We start from the raw sequence: 12,847 nt of genomic DNA, 5'->3' as shown, positions 1-12,847 counted from the left end.
CCTCCCTATAATTGTGCCTAAGAGCCTCCTCCCGAATGCCTCTTTGTTGCTCAGATGTGGCCCTCTCTCTCTAGCTAAGCCAACTTGAAAGGTGAGATCACTGCCCTCCCCCCTACGTGGGATCAGACACCCAGGGGAGTGAATATCCCTGGCAACGTGGAGTATGACTCCCGGGGAGGAATGTAGACCTGGCATCGTGGGACGGAGAACATCTTCTTGACCAAAAGGGGGATGTGAAAGGAAATGAAATAAGCTTCAGTAGCAGAGAGATTCCAAAAGGAGCCGAGAGGTCACTCTGGTGGGCACTCTTACGCACAACTTAGACAACCCTTTTTAGGTTCTAAAGAATTGGGGTAGCTGGTGGTGGATACCTGAAACTATCAAACTACAACCCAGAACCCATGAATCTCGAAGACAATTGTATAAAAATGTAGCTTATGAGGGGTGACAATGGGATTGGGAAAACCATAAGGACCACATTTCACTTTGTCTAGTTTATGGATGGATGAGTAGAAAAATAGGGGAAGGAAACAAACAAACAAAATAGACAAAGGTACCCAGTGTTCTTTTTTACTTCAATTGCTCTTTTTCACTTTAATTATTATTCTTATTATTTTTGTGTGTGTGCTAATGAAGGTGTCAGGGATTGATTTAGGTGATGAATGTACAACTATGTAATGGTACTGTGAACAATCGAATGTACGATTTGTTTTGTATGACTGCGTAGTATGTGAATATATCTCAATAAAATGAAGATTAAAAAAAAGATATCAAATGAACGTAAAAAAAAATAATCATTTTAAACACCTCTTAAATTTCCAGTTTTCTAAAATTTATAAGGTCATCAGGCTACTTTTCAATCTCCCTATGCTATCCCAAGCACAGCTACTAAGGCTTTGTTCTTCTTGGGACACAATATCTGTGTTTCTAATTTTCCAGTAAGAGTTCATAGAATTAGGTAACCATATCCTTCAAATTCCAAGAATGTCCAGTTTCAACTCTCATACTTGTAAAATCAATATTTAATTCAGAAAAATATGTCACTATTGTGGTCACCTATGAAGTTTTTCAGCTTCTCCATAGGCTACTGCCCACAAAGTTTTCTCTGCTGTTTCTCCCATATCCTCCCTTGATGGTGTAAGAACTTGTGGTAACAGAAAGTGTAAGTGTTTTCACACTTTTTACCATAATTGCGGTCAGTTCGTTTTCTCACTATCCAGTGGATATGGATATATATATATATCTCCTAATCCTGAACACTGAAGATGTAGCAATAGACATTTTTTTTAATCTGTTAGCAAAATTTACTTTAGGGGAGCATAAAAAACTCCAGATCAAAATTTTACCACAAAGACACAAGCTATTCTCAGTGGAAACCCTTTACAAACAGAGCTAGAGAAAATAAGGAACCTCCTCTCAGCAAGCTCCTTTTTGATATTGTATAGAAAACTCAAACAAAGGGATTCAGAGACAACTGGACATTTCCTACACACCAATCTCTGCTCCAGTCCAGCACTTGGCTTCAGAAAATGCTCTGTGGATGATAGGAGGCACAGAGATACTGAACTAAGAGAAGAGGAATCACCATTTAGGAGGAATTTCCAAAGTACATTGCAGTTTTCATATCCTAGGCTCCCCAGTGCCTTCACATTTAGAGATTAGGTCTTTTAATGCTTAATTTTCAAAGGAAGCGTCAATATTATAGGCAGAAGATGAATTGTTAAGTAAACAGCTACCATTTATTGACCATATACTATACATCAAGTATTGAACTAAGGGCTTATGTGTATTAGTTCATTTAATCCTTACAATAACATTGTGAGCTGGATACCATTTACACACTTTACAGAAGAAGACACTGTGCCTCAAGGAAGTGGATTCACTTCTCAAAATTATGCAGACAGTGACAAGGCTTATGTGCAGACAACATGATTGTTTACATAGAATATCCCAAAGATGCTACAAAAAAAGCTACCAAAAGCTATCCTGGCAAGGTCACAGGATATAAGATCAATATACAAAAATCAATTGTTCTATATATCAGCAATGAAGAATTGGAAATTGAAATTGAAATAACTGCCATTTAAAATAAAATAAATAAAAACCACATTTACTTAGGGCTAAATCTAACAAAATATGTGCAAGATTTGTATGCTGAAGTCCACAAAACATTGGTGAAAAAAAACACAAAGAAGTCCTAAGTAAAAGGTTAGATAGACCATGTTCATAGATTGAAAGACTCAATATTGTTAAGATATCAGTTCTTCCCAAATTGACCTACAGATTCAATTCAATCTCAATTAAAATCTCCAATAGGATTTTTTGTAGAGATCAATTAGCAAATTCTAATATTTATGTAGAAAGGCAAAGGACTAAAATAACCAAAATAATTTTGAAAAAGAGAGATAAAATTGTATTACCTCTCCTACCTTTCAAGACTTGCTATAATACATTAACCAAAACAATGGGGAATGCATAGAGACATAGAACAATGGTACAGAATAGACACCAAAAATAAACTCACACACATATGGCCAAATGATTTTCAACAAAGGTGCAAAAGTAATTCAATAGTGTTTTTCAACAAATGATATGGAGAAAACCGGACATTCACATGCAAAAACAAAACTTGATTCATAATTTACACCACTGGAAGTGAATCACGGACTTAAATGTAAAGCCTCAATCTATAAAACTTTTAGAAGAAAACATGGCAAAAATATTTGTAACCTTGGCTTAAGCAACTATTACTTAGAAATGACACCAAAAGCATAATCTATAAAAGAACACATTCATAAACTGGACTTCATCAAAATTAAAATTTCAGCTCTTGAAAGACACTGTTAAGAGAATTAAAAGACAAGCCACAGACTGGGAGAAAATATTTGGAAAATAATTGCAAAACACAGATCTGATAAAGGACTTACACCCTGAATATTTAAAGAACTTTCAAACTCTAGTATAAGAAAACAAACAACCTAATTTAAGAAAATGGGCAAAAGATTAGAACAGACATTTCACTAAAAAAGAAAGATGGATGGAAATAAGCACATGAAAAAAATGTTATTATGCTCAGTATTAGTCATTAGGGAAATACAAATTAAAACAACGAGATACCATTATATACCTGTTAAAATTGATTAAAATAATCTTTAAAAACCAACAATACCAAGTGCTGGCAGATATACAGAACAACTGGAAGTCTAATTTGTTGCTGATACGAATACAAAATCAAACAACCACTTTTGAAAACAGTTCAGCAGTTTCTTTACAAAATCAAATATACACTTAAACCATATGATCCATCAATCCCAGTCTTAGTATTTACCCAAGAGAAATGAAAACTTACGTTCATACAAAACCTTCAGCCTACCAAGTGTTGGTAAAGATGTGAAGAACTTTCATTCACTGTTTGTGGGAATGTAAGATGGTACAACCACTTGACGAATTTGGAACTGTCTCTTAAAAAGTTAAGCATCCACATACTACCCCATCCAGCCATTCTACTCCTAAATATTTACCCAAGAGAAATAAAAGCATATGCTCATACAAAGACTTATACATAAATGTTCACTGCAGCTTCATCTGTTATAGCTAAAAACTGCTACAGAGAAGAGCTTGATTTGACAGAATGGTGTACTGCAGGGTGACCTCATCTGCCCTTGGCCAAAACTGCGGACTGAAAGAGTAAAAACCTGTCTGGGACTGAAAGAGTGAAATCAGCTCAAATCGAAAAAGAAAAAAGCAGCCCTACCTTTAATTAGTCTGGGAGGACAGAGATAAAGTCAGCTGCAAAGTTAATAGAAAACATTGTTTCTCCTAAGAGTGTAAAACACCGTAATAACCTTCTCATTGAATGATAACTAATTTGTACCAATGATGGCCCCAGAGCAACTTTGCTTTTTTTATTTATTACTGAGGATAATATGCTTATCTATGCTCACCTCATGACAGGTATTTCCTAATTAATCCCTGCTTTTCCTAATCTTGCCTCAGAAACAGCAAACAATCCAGAAATGCCCCCCTCCCCTTCCCTCGGACCCTCCTCAGAATCCTTCCCTGGAAGGAGCTCAAACCCTGCAGAAGACGCTTCCCCCCTTCCTCTGTCCTCTGGAGCGCACTCCCTCACTGCAATCAGGTCAATAAATACAATTCTGTCAGATTACAGACTTGTTCCTGGTGGTCTTTGGCTGAATAGACTTTTAACAGTAGAGCTCCCCAAATAAGTATATGGGTGCAGGGTAGCAGCAGCCCTTACCTGAGGAAGTGGGGGGTGGGGATTGCCATCCATGGGTGCACCACTAGCGATTTACAACTTTTCATACTTGCAATTCCCCTTTTCTCCTTTCTATAATGTGTTTTCTATTGCTGGCCACTTCTTACACCTTTATCAGCATCCACATTTCTGCTATCCCAAGAGGCTTTATCTTCAATCTGTTTCTTCACAACTGAAGTTCCCTCTCTCTTTCCTTCTCTCAATCTCCCTCTCTCTCTCTCTCTCTCTCTCTCTCACACACACACACACACACACACACACACACACACACACACACACACACACCACCTTCACCCCACCGCCACCCCAGTGTCCTGGAACTTTTTCTCTTCCCATCATTTGGTGATTTTCCAGCTGCTGTTTCACTTCTCTACTTTTTCCTTGATCCATGCCCTCTGTTTACACTTCAGTGCAGCCAGAAATCTATTATTTCTTTGCTGTTTAAAACCTTTCTTTGACTTTCTCCTTCCCTAAATGTTTTTCTTTTTTCTTCTTTTTTTTGTTAAACATTTTAAACATTTCTTACCATTCTGTGCCTCCTTGAAAAGAGATCCAAATTTCCTTACTTTTGTTCTTTCCTTTTTCATTTCTCCCCATTCTAACACACAGTTGGTAACGCGCTGGATAAAGTTGATCCATTGTCTTTCTTTTGAGACCCTCATTTCCACCCTTACCATGGAACCACAATGTTTGCAGTGTCTTCCATGTAACATTTCACAAACTCCAGTCTCTCTTGCACATTCGATTCAGAGAGAGAAACACACACAATTACAACAAAATCCACTGTTTCTCAAGACCTCCCCAGCTAATGTGGAAACTCAGCCTCCACCCACCCCATTGGGCTGTTTCCCAGTAGCAGGGATGAGGAGAAGCTCATAACCTCTCCTTAGCATCACTAAGTAGATAACCCTACAGATGTCACACTGGGCCTTGTGCCTTCTCAACACTACCAGCAGGTCCTCCATGGTCACACTGCAGCTGCCACTGAGGTCGAGCCCTGCCACCTGCACTGCCACCTACAGTCCTCATTGCTGCGAGGACAGCAGTCCAGGGCACCCATCTGGGCTGATAGCTTCCACCGGCTATGCTAAATTCACTGCAGCTGCTACAGCTTCTCTCACCTCTGCCGCAGCACTGCCCATCTTGGATCCCTAGAGCACCAGCAGGTCCTGAGAGGGTCAGGCACATCTGCTAGATGGGGGGCCTACCATGAAGCTGCCCCTTGTCACTACAGGTTTTTTCCAGATTCCCTTCAGGGATCTGAAAGGATCAAAACTGTTGACTCCCCCAACCTGTGCAAGAGTTAAATATTCTTCCAATGTCCAAGGCCTGGCGGGATTCTGCTCCCTTATACCCCACCTCACTTCTTCCCACCCCCAAAGCACACTGCCCTGAGGGCACTTTCCCACTGTTTTAAACCCACAAAGGCAGGTCTGCATGGCCACTCTTCTGCGTTAATGCTGCAGCCCATTTCTCTTTTGATATGTATATTGGAGATTCTGTCCCTGTATTCTCACATACTGATCTAAGGCTTTGGTTCAAGAAGTGAATTTTAGGCTATTTTTTGCCCAATCACCTTTAATAAAGATCCCTTTGAAACTCCCTTCCAACATCACTCTATTTGTGTATAGAAGAAAAGGGGGAAGGGGAGTCTTGTTCTTAAATATTCTTCCTTTATACATTTCATAAATAGTATTTCCCCTCCCTGGCTTACATCTCCAACCTTTCTCTTTTACCTCAGAGATTTAGCACATTTATAGTGGGTGGAGCTGAAATTCTCCTAAGAAGACAGTGGTGTGGCTGTGCCAGACACTCCCTTAACCCCAATGAAACGTGCCGTAAGGTGAACTGGAATGTGCTACAATTGCAGATGGGCACCCCTCTTCCAAGAGGGCCAAAATTCTTACTTTGTGGATGGGCACAGAGCTCACTGTGAGGGACCATTTGGACTTGCTCAGTTCAATGTGGGGAAACTTGGGCGCAAGATAAGTTCTCTATCTTGTGTACCTCTCCAAGAGCTATCTTCTCCCTAACTGTTTTTTTGCTGCACCTCTGGTACATTGTTTAATATTACAAGGGTCATTGGTTCCAGTCTCCAGGTACCCCACCCCAAGCTGAAATCTAATTTCTTTATTTTTACCCTGAAGCTCTTTCTCAAAGCCTTCTCTAATCATACCCACCCTCTCCTCCCCAAAAATAACCAGTCATTTGGGCAGATGAAAATAACTCATTTGTTCCTCTTCCCCTTTCTTTTTTAGACCCTTAAAACAAGCCCAACTCTGCCCTTCTCCCTTTTATTATGTTATGCTCTTGGGCAATTTGCCCAACTGTATGTTAACTGTAAACTTTAGACACCGTTCACCTTTCACATTTACACTTTTCTCATTTACACCTAGACCCTTGTTGCCAACTTCATATCGCATTCATGAATTTTGAATCACACCTGTGTGTCTTCCACTGTCTCTAAATGAAATTATCTGGCATGTGGTTAGCCCCAAATTTTCCCCGACATAATCTGATTACACACTAATTGCCTTCACTCCAAACTCCAAATTGGACAGCATCTTTTACTAGGGCTAATACCTCATGAAGTATTTTTAAGCAAATAACTAAGTCTTCTATGTCCACATTTACATTGCAGAAATAGTATCTAAAATAAGATTATGATACTACAATTTAAAGTTTAGTTAAAGCAAAAATACTGTCCATAAGCATTGTACTCGAGTTGATGAAGTTGCTTCCCATGAGGGTATGAGTTAACAATTCTGCAACCACTATGCATATACACTGGAATTGAACAATGGATAACAGATGGTGGGAGACAGATTTTTTTTACATTTGGAGTGGAAGGTGACAGACAAGCAAGAGGAGAAGGTATAAGCGATCCATGTACTATGCATTAGAGTTGAAGACTAATCAATACAAGCTCATGTTTAGCTTAATATAGATACAGATGGTTACATACAGAAATATTTATATATGTGTGTATATATACAAGTTAGCTAACACATATATTTCTTTGCTTTGTCACCTAAGATGGTATAAAATAAACAATACCCCAGTAGCAATGAGCACACCCTGTACCCAGATCTTGGTTTCTAATACCATTATCCAACAAGAGGAACCAGGCTCCTTGGGGAAATACTGATTTCTAGGACTGGGGCAGGAATTACACAAGATGAGCCAGGAGCATCTTGTAGTACCAAAAAAATGAGAAAGTGCTTTAAAAACCATAAACACATTGTTGGGGTATATCAAAGGGCCCAGGAGCCAACCAAAAGAGCTCCCAATGGCCAAAGCCTGAACGTTTTGAGCAAAAAAATAAAGTACTACTGGATTATAACTCAAAATATAAAATAAATATCCATGAGTTCATGCTGTCATAAATAAATGATTGGAAAAAAGTAAATAAATACAGAGAATAGACAAATTTCCGATGCAGAAGAATTCCAAATAACTGATATAGATGGTTTACCCTCAAGGAGGTGGAGCAAAAGTCCCCACTCTTTAAGACTGGGCCAGATGACTCCCGGGGAGGAATCTAGACCTGGCCTGGTGGGATGGAGAACATCTTCTTGACCAAAAGGGGGATGTGAAAGGAAATGAAAGAAGTTTCAGTGGCTGAGAGATTACAAAAGGAGCCAAGAGGTCACACGGGTGGGCACTATTATGCACAATATAGACAACCCTTTTTAGGTTCCAATGAATTGGAATAGCTAGCAGTAAATACCTGAAACTATCAAACTACAACCCAGAGCCCATGAATCTTGAAGATGATTGTATAAAAATGTAGCTTATGGAGGGTGACAATGTGATTGGGAAAGCCCTATGGACCACACTAACACTCCCCTTTGTCCAGTGTATGGATGAATGAGTAGAAAAATGGGGGCAAAAGAAAAAAAAAAAGGCAAAGGCACCCAGTGTTCTTTTTTACTTTAATGGTTCTTTTTCACTTTAATTTCTATTCTTATTTTTGTGTGTGTGGTAATGAAAATATTCAAAAATTAATTTTGGTGATGAATGCACAACTATATAATGGTACTATGATCAACTGAATGTACACTTTGTATGACTGCATGGTATGTGAATATACCTCAATAAAAATGAAAAAAAAAAAAAAAGACTGGGCCACATGTAGTGACTTTTTTCCAAAGGATAAAGTATGTGAAGTATGTGAAAAAGAGTAACTTTACAGTGGAGAAACCTGAGAAATGCTACCTCAACTAGGAGATCAAAGTTAACATTAAGAATGATAAGTCACGTTGATAGTACATATCCTTGATGTGATGTGATGAGAACGTCATTTTATCTCTGTGGTCTTCCCAAAAACCAATAATCCCAGTCTAATCCTGAGAAAAACATCAGACCAACCCCAACTGAAGGATATTCCATCAAATATCTGATCAGTCCTCCTCAAAACTGTCAAGGTCATCAAAAACTAGGAAAATTTGAGAAACTGTCACAACCACGAGGACTTTAAGGAGACATGACATGTAAATGTAATGTGGGATCCTGGAGCAGAAAAAGACATTGGGTAAGAACAAAGGAAATCTGAATAAAGTGTGGACTTTAGTTAATAATAATATAATACAAAGTTGTTTTTTCAGTTTTTTTTTAAGGGGGCTTCTATTCCTCCCCTCCAAAAAAAGAGGCTGAAAAAAACCCTGCTTTATTTCATTTCCACAGGGACTTTCAAGTCCAGGATTTCCTCTTAACTTCAGCTCAAAACATTTTCTTCTAAGGTTTCTGTGATTAAACTGTCAAAACTTTCATTATAATTAATCAAAGGCTAACTGCTCCACTTGCAATGAATGGGCCCCTTCACCTCCACCTGTCAGTTACTTTAAAAACACTGCATTCCATTTTCTTGAGAAAGAGCCCACAGAGAGGATTTTTAGGTTTTAATTGAATGTGTGTGTGTCCCTAAGTGCTAGATAAGTAGCAATCATCTAGTTTTTCCCTCAGGCCACTTATTAAATATGTAACTGAGCAAATCACCTAACCTTCCCTCATAGGCATAATCAGGATCTAGTCCCTCACTCAACAAATACTTACTGAGAACCTACTATGTGCACAGTGCTAAATTCTAGAGATACAAAGAAGTGCAAAGTGGACCTTGTCCACCACAGAGCTTAAAGACTACACAGGAAGACTAATATTAATCAAATTATCTCATAAGCAAAATTAAAATAATCACAAAGGATATGTGCTGTCTGAAGTCTGGGAAGATTTCCTGGGGAGTGGGGGTGGGATGACGTTCAGGCAAGATCCAAAGGACATGTGGAGAAGGATGAGCAGGGCAGGCAAGGGCTGTGCCTGAAGGGAACACGGTGAGTAAGATGGCCCCAGACAGCCGGCCATCTAGCTAGTCCCTCTGATGTGCCCTCTGGAAAGGGTAGGAAGGGGACCAAGTGTCTCAAACTTAATCAGCCACCCTTACAGTCCTCTCCCTTTCATTCCTGGGGTAAAAATGAAGGCACCATACCATCAACTGCTACAAGTTCCACACCAGTGCAACGTACTGGTGGTGGGATGGTATACGGGAATCCTGTATTTTATGCGTGACTGTTCTGTAAACCCACAACTTCTCTAATAAAGGGGGAAAAAAAATTGAAGACCCTACCCAGGCTTATCAGCTGCAGAGCCATGCCTAATGGGAACTGGTCCCAACAGGAACCCTCAACAGCTCTCTCAATTCCAGCAGCCCCACAATGCCTGTGGCTCCGGCTCCCATCTCTGATTCTCTCCATGGGCTCTTTCTGCCCACACTGACTGCTTATCCTTACCTCTTTTGGGCCTCACGGCTCTGGATTATGAATGGTTTCTGTGGCCTCATGGCTAATGCTGCTTGCTGCTTTCAGTGGCTCTCAGCTTCTTCCTCACTGCTGGCTCCCTCCGCAGATGGAGGGGTCGTGATTGGTTTGGCTGGTCACTCTCCAGAAGGTCATCTCCAAGACATGCACATGAGACGGACTTCCAGGACAATGACCAGTTAACTCAGGCATGGAAGCAGGATGGTGTGATGCTTAAGGACCTGCCTCCTCACAGCCCTCAGAAAGGCAAGCACTTTTCATGACCTTTGCAACCCAGAATAATTCCCTCCTGGGAAACTTTCCTAATATTCCCTTTTAGGATTGAATTATGATCCCCACAAAGGTATGCTAAAGTCCTAAGCCCCAGTCCTGTGGATGTGAACCGATTTGTAAGGAGGATCCTCAAAGATGTTACTGGTTAAGATGTGAACAAACAGAATCAGGGCGGGCCTCAATCCATATGACTGGAGTCCTTGTAAGCAGAGGAAATCTGGACACAGCAGGAGAAGAAAGACAGCCAGGTGACAGAGGCAGAGACTGTGTATGGATTCCGGGCAAGCCACCACTACATTGCTACAGACCAGAGAAAGCATGGCCCTGCTGGTGCCTCAATTTTGGACTTCAAGCTTCCCAAATCATGAGGCAATGAATTCTTGTTAATTAAGCTAACTAGAGGGTGATACTGGTTACAGCAGCTCTGGCAAACTAAGACTCTCCCTGTTGTCTTTCACAATTGGGTTAGGTGTTCCTTGTCCTTGCCTTCATGCCCTATGCTTCTCCTGTTGCAGTCTACTTGCTTCTTTTCTCATTTGTCTCCTTGATAGACTCTAAGCATCTCAAGGACAAAAGCCAGATGCTAAGAATCATTTAATATCTAGCACCCAGGTCCACACCTACCACAGGAAGGAAAAGAATGATGAAGAGAAGAACATGGGTGAAGGGATGATACAGAGTCAACAGCTTAAACTGAGGTGTGGAAAAGGAGTGAGCCTGACCACTTGAAGGACATAAAGAAACTGGCATGGACAGGGCAACATGCTTTTTTTCGAGAAACGTGGGAAATGAAGCTGACGGCTAAGGTCAGGCCCAATTCTTGATGCCCTGAGGACCCAGCTGAGGAGTTTGGAATCTCCCCTGAAAGCCACAGGGATGCCTTAAGAGGTCACAAGCAGAGGCAAAACTTGAAGAAAATAGTACTTTAGAATGTTAGTCAAAAACTCAGCATTTGGAAGCCTGTGCCTAGAGAAGTGCAATTTTAATTAAAAATTCCAGAAAGCTGTGACTTGTGGAAAAACTCCTTCTAGTCAGAAGTTGATTTTTCTTAATGATATAACCATTGAGACATATTTTAAAAGTCTACGCCTTTTATGGAATAACCAGGTCAATTTCTAGGAGGGGCGAGCCAGTATCCTTCTTTAGGGCTTTTAGAGAGCTGGGGTCATACCACAGGCCCTCTAGGAGACCCCCAGCAAATGGCCCTCTCTTTTTTATTCTCTCTCTCCTCCTTGCCTTTCTCATTCTCTCTCATTTTCTCCGTTTTGCTCATACACAGACACATAAATGTAAAACCTCCCAGAACTAGTTTAAGAGGCAAGCTGAGCAGCTGCATGGAACATCAGTCCATACAGGACACTAAATATCACTAGAATAACCCAGAAATATGTTTTCAGTTAGCTCAGGTCACCAGAAGCAACTCCTTACATAATTGAGAAGTGCAAACTGGTGTTACTTCCAAGGAAGAGAGTCCCTCGACTGGGGAAAATAGTCCTCAATAGCACCAACTCCAATCCATTAAATGAATCTTGAAAAATTATTTAAATAATAATTATTTAAAGACTAAATTCTTAGTCTGCCTCACCTTCCTGGTGCAGCCTTGTGACCACCATGCCACTTCTCCTGTTTATTATGGTTCACATCTGAGCTAACCCATCAGGAAACTGGACCAGTCAACAAACTGAAGATCCTGTTTTATTTTGTCTGCAGATGAGTACCTGTCCAAAACCAAGAGAATAACAACAAAACAGATGTTCAGAGATGTTCTAGAACTGTGTGATGTGTCAAATTTTTACTCAAAGGCATGCAACTTGCATTGTGGTTTATCCAGAACCCTTAGTTTACCCTTTTCCTCCCTTCTGCTGCCTTTTCACTGTCTGAGGAAGAAAAGAGGACAAAAATATAAGAGGAAACCAAGAACACCAAGAACAGAAATGTCCCCCTCCCCCCGCCTTTTTTTCTTTATTGTTAGTTCTAGTAAGACAGTGAAAGAAAAAGTTGAAAGGATTGACTAAAATTTGATTGGTGCTCTAGAATACTCCAGTTTGGACAAATACAGTGATTAAAAAAAAAGAGAGATTTATAAAAAATGATCAAATGGAGAGTAGCTACCCCTGTATCAGAGTTTTTTCAGTTTTAATAAAAGGAAGTGATGAAAATATTTCTTTAAATAGTGACCTCTAATTTTTTTTAATAATTCAATTTTATTGAGATATACTCACATACCATACAGTCATACAAATCTAATTTTTCATAAATACATTTCAGACACAAATGCATATGGAAATTTAGTACATGCTCAAGGTGGCCTTTCAAATCTGATGGTATTGGAACAATTAGGCAACCATCTTTGAATCCATACTGAACATCTTACTCCAAATTAATTCCATGTGGACCTAAATATAAGAAATGAAAACATAAAAGTACCAAAATAAATTGTGGGAGAATTTTTTTTTAATAATCTTGAAGTGAGCAAAGAATATAA

At 39.7% G+C, this 12,847-nt stretch overlaps 1 protein-coding gene across 4 annotated transcripts in view; it reads right to left on the bottom strand.

The window, feature by feature from the left end:
* The window catches only part of NDUFAF6 (NADH:ubiquinone oxidoreductase complex assembly factor 6), a 149,238-nt gene that overhangs the window by 66,067 nt on the left and 70,324 nt on the right, over positions 1–12,847 (bottom strand). For 3 of the 4 annotated variants that reach the window (XR_005211577.1, XR_005211576.1, XR_005211578.1), the window contains one exon: positions 11,948–12,080. The exons of the other annotated variant lie outside the window; for it this stretch is intronic. The gene's annotated coding sequence lies outside the window, so the exon portion shown is untranslated. The remainder of the gene's footprint in view (positions 1–11,947; positions 12,081–12,847) is intronic. 4 annotated transcript variants of the gene reach the window in all.

The sequence above is a fragment of the Choloepus didactylus genome, chromosome 14 (genome assembly GCF_015220235.1).
Source record: "Choloepus didactylus isolate mChoDid1 chromosome 14, mChoDid1.pri, whole genome shotgun sequence".
NCBI lineage: Eukaryota > Metazoa > Chordata > Mammalia > Pilosa > Megalonychidae > Choloepus > Choloepus didactylus.
The sequence above is the reverse complement of the archived record's forward strand: the minus strand, read 5'-3'. Positions and strand labels throughout refer to the sequence as shown.